Genomic DNA, 4,973 nt, shown 5'->3' with positions numbered 1-4,973 from the left:
TAACTGACATGCTCATTGTTAATATAGAGGTCATTTTACTAAATATTTAGTCGACTCTACTAAAAGCATATAATTTCAATACCATTACTACATGATTCTACAAATCATACTAATTTTAAAGACCCATTGCAAAGATAACACTTTTATGCTTGGTTGAATGAATCTTCTTTTTCATGACACTATGCTGCCAGTATTTCTAGTCAAGGTACACTAATGTATGGATGGAAAGCTAAACAATGACTGCACATGTAACTTAAACTAAAGGAAAAACTATGAAATGTATTAATAAAATAGAGTAGATGAACCAGAGCTCAAGAGAACTGCTAATGTCCACAGTGCACCCTTCTAGCTGATGTGATGTTCCCCTGGCATTTTTATTCTCCTTAGAGTATTTGATGCAGGCAGAGGAACAACCACGGAAGAAGAATTCAGCTGAGCCTGCACAGTGGCACAAGACATACGCTAGCACAAGGCTAGTGTTTTCTATGGAACATTTTCTTTTTTTACTTTTTTTTTTTTTTTTGGCCAGTCCTGAAGACTCAGGACCTGAGCACTGTCCCTGGCTTCTTTTTGCTCAAGGCTAGCACTCTGCCACTTGAGCAACAGCGCAACTTCTGGCCACTTTCTGTATATGTGGTGCTGGGGAATTGAACCCAGGACCTCATGTATATGAGGCGAGCACTGTTGCCAGTAGGCCATATCCCCAGTCCCCTGTGGAACATTTTCTGATGTCTGGGACTGCAGGCAGGCTGGTGGAGCTAGTCAAGAAAGAGATATCTCCTCCATACTCAGGGAGATCTCCCCCATTGTTGCTACACAGTCCATGCTTTTTCCAAGTCTGAATAATGAATGTCAACCTCGACCATCTCGGCTCCATGTTGGAACATCTGATCATCATGGTACTTTGTGTATTAACATGTTTGTAATCTGCTGGAGCATGTCCTGGGCTCCATAGTTCCAGCAGTTCTGCTTGGCTGTGTTGGAGTGAATAGAAACCCAGAACAAGAACTGAAGTCTCTTTCTGCAGAAATTTTCCTAACCCTGTGGGCACTGCCCACTGACAGCGCTTCACAGTGCAGTCCTATCCTGTGAGTCCGGTGGGGCAGGCTGTACCTGGGAAGATCATGTATGCATTCATGCACAGCGATTCATAGTGACGCTTAAGGAAAAAAACGGGCCTCTTCCTACATTCACATCATTTACAACCATCCCACCAGTGGCCAGATCCTGACAAAAATGCACCAAACCTCCTTACGTGAACAATGGTTGATGATTCCTGAATGTTGGGCATGCTCTCATTCCTACAGTCTACACATAGTTCTTACCTTTAGTACACAAGATTTTTGAATCACACTGTCTATTTCTAGTGGTCATAAAAAAAAAGCTGTGTTCTGTGTGATCCATCTGATTGTCACACTTCTACAATTTCAGTACACATTGATTCTTGTTTATGGAGGACTTGATCTAAGTCATCTCTGAGAAGATCAGAATCCACAAACCCCTAATATATTCTCCTTTAAAAAAATGTTTGTGCCAGTATGAGACTTAAATTCAGAGATGCAAACCCTTGTTAACCTTTTTTGCTTACTACTTAAAATATACCTCTAGCCTGGCATATTGCTGCCAAAGTGGAAATAAAGTCTCTTCTGGTCTGACTTTGAATCTCAGTCTTCTAGACCTCAGCCTCTTGAGGTCAGAATTATAGGTGTGAACCATCATCACAAGATTGGATATTAAATGGATAATGAGGATTTTCTTGGTATTTATCTCTTATTTGAGGTATTTATTTTCTCTAAGGTACAGAGATCTTTAATGTACTCACGTGTTCATGGATCAGTAGAAGTAATATTGCACAATTGCCTTATTACTGAAAGGAATCTACTAGTATAGTACAATGTCCCAGACAGGAACACAGGCATATTTTTTAAATAAATAGAAATAAAATCCTAAAGTTCATATGAAAATAAAAAGCACCACAAATATGAAAACCCACAAACAGACCTGTTGAAATGAAACCACTTTGTACAACTACTATAAGATAATAAGAGAAGAAAAGAAATTAAACAGTCCTGAACCAAGGCGGGGATTAGAGTCTCCTTGAGAGTTGCTTTCAGCAGATGAGAGCATGGCTTCTGATGGCAGGCTTTTGCCACAGGAGCTAGGATTGCACGTTGGGCAGCACACACCTCAGCACAGCTATACTCTGAGACAGGAGAGAGAATCTCCTGCTTCTAACATCAGCTTTTCTGACTACATCTGGACATGAAAGTCTGGTTTAAACTAGTTCTCTAAATTTAGAAATCCTTGCCTGGAATACATTAAGTAGCTTCTCTTTTGCTATAGGAATCCAAATGACATGGCAAGCCAGACTCCTCAGGTGTGAACTGATTTCTTTTTTATGAGAAGGGAAAAGTGTCTGTCTGTGCTTCTGAGACTGGAGAAGAAAGTGTGGGACACGCCCAGATCACATTGGAGAGAGGACAGCAACTAGCTGGCCCCGCCTGTTTCCCAGCCCTGGGGGCACGTGTGGCTAAGATGGCGCCTGACAGTGAACCCGGAGGCGGTTCTGTGGGCTGTGATGAAAAATCAGGCGGCCTCTGGGGTTGGTCCCTGGCTCTTCTTCCCCTTGATGGACACGCTCAGGCCTCCCCTTACAGTCTCTAGATAGGTGCACTACACCCCGCCCCTTCCTGCCGATCTTTGACCTGATTGGCTCTTGTGCCTTCTATTAGTTACACGTGTTCCCCCCAGTAAAGGAGATCTTGCACCGACTTGACTCCCAGATGCATCTGATTGTCCTCCAGAGGGAGGGCTGGGTGCGGGCGGTCTGTCGGCCCTTGCCTTTCTTGGCTCTTCTGGTGGGGTCGTGCCTTCCCCATCTCTTCAGCAGGTCAGGGGAACCTGGAGGGTGGAGGGGGCTAAAAACCCTGACAAGCACTTGATCAATTTTGTCGCTATTGTCTTTTCCTTGTTGTCCAGTATGATTCAGGAAGTTGTATACTTTAGCCATTTCTCTGAGCTGGTCCGAGGCCACAATTTTTACCTCTCTCCCTTCACCTCACCCCTGTTCAGATAAATTCCCCAAACAAGAAAACCCCATAAGATCCCCTTTAAAGTATCATGTAAAGCCAGGTGCCACTGTCTCACACCTGTAAACCTAGCTACTCAAGAAGCTGATCTGAGGATAGAGCATCCAGCTGTGCCCAAGGGAGCTGCAGATTCGGTCCAGCTCCATCTCAGAAATCCAGAAGGCTCTGCTGGTTGTGAATCTGGACTCCATCCAGGAACTGTTGGTGATCAAATCATGGCATGGAGAAACCACACAAAGCTTTGCTCCTTACCGGAGTCAGAGGAAGAATCGTCACAGCCTTTCTTTCGCAAATATGTGTGCCAACTTCTTAACAACTTTCCTCTTTTAACCAAGGTTAAATGTCTAGGGCCCATTCCCAGTGCAGCTTCAAGGTGAAAACAGAACAGCAGATCCAAAAAGCTCATTCAAGGAAAAGGTGATGTGACCTAACAAGGACACTTTGATGTTGGATCCCATGGTTAAGGATTTCATATTCTGGGAACGACTCCTGGAAATGGCGCAGGACTACTCCTTGATGCTCCTCTAGTATCACGTTCTCTTTAGGGAAGCAGACTCAAGAAGAATAAGGACCTAGTGAAATACCAGTTTCAAGCTCAGCATTGGCTGTCCTCTGTAGGCAAAGGATGACACTAGGAGATGCTATAGAACCAGGCTTCCTAGTATCCATAGCGATGACAGGTTAGAGATAGCCAGGCCAATCTCCAGAGGCTCAGCAAATTTTATTAGGACAGCAAGTCTCATGTTGCCACCAGTGTGTCTTGACCCATAGGGGGCCTCTGATGGCTCATGTGCCAGCTACCTTCTGGGAATGAGAAAGAAGGGCTGCTAGCTACCTTGGTTGACTTCTAGACTATGGCATGGACAAAATCAAGAGTTAGTGGGAAGGATAGAGGAAGCCACATTGATGAATCATCTTCCCTCATGTGACATCTAGATCTATACCCAATTTCAGAACCTGTTGCTCCAAGAATGTAAATTTCATTGAAAGAGACTCTTAGGAGTTTAAAGAGTTTGTCTGCAGGTGTATAGTAAGTAGTATTCCTAAGCTTCCAGGGATGTCAGTGGTCATTTATACTACACAAATGCATAGGAAGAGACCCTATCAGTCCCACAGGGTCAGAAAGTCACAGTTCAAAGCCATTAGTCCAGTGGATCTAAAAGACAGATTTGTGATGACACCAAGCATTATCTTCTGAACCCCGAGTTTACAAATTTCTGAAGACCACTCTCTATGTGATTATTTCCAAACATAGTTGCTTTGATAGCTATCTTTAGTACCAAATTCTACATAGGTGCTCTGAAGAGAGAGAACATACGTTCATTTCCATCCTTTATAAACTACAAAGACAATTTATATCTCCATGGGAGAGAGAGTATCACCCAGGCTTGCAAATGTTAAACTCCTGTCTGGTGCTGTTTAGACTACAGAGGTTGTGGATTGCTTTCACACACCAAGGAACAACACCAATCTAATCCTTTCTTACTAGAGATACCAAGCTAACTGGCTCTTGTTAAAAATGGGGTGGGGGGGCAATAACAGGACGTTCGCTGGCTGTCCTAGAAAAATATCTACATGCCAAATTGTAACAGGGACACCTATTCTCATACTTGCTTTAGCCCAACAACTCAATTTTATGAGACCAGCATTGCTTCCAGTTACACAGATTTGTTAGGGCAAGTTTTCCTTCTCTTTCCATTATCCAAATCATCCCACCTGAGGGAATGCTGTCTTTTACATCTCCCCCAAAGAGTCAGCACAGTCCTTCTTGCAACCACAGGAGTAAAGGAACTTTTCAGGACAACAAGAAACAGCTCTGAAGAGTAATGCCAGTACATCAGGGAAGAAGCCCCAAGTCATGCCTCAGCATTTGCATCTAGAAAC

The sequence above is a fragment of the Perognathus longimembris genome, chromosome 8 (assembly GCF_023159225.1).
Source record: "Perognathus longimembris pacificus isolate PPM17 chromosome 8, ASM2315922v1, whole genome shotgun sequence".
Classification (NCBI taxonomy): Eukaryota; Metazoa; Chordata; class Mammalia; order Rodentia; family Heteromyidae; genus Perognathus; species Perognathus longimembris.
This window is presented reverse-complemented; position numbering follows the sequence as displayed.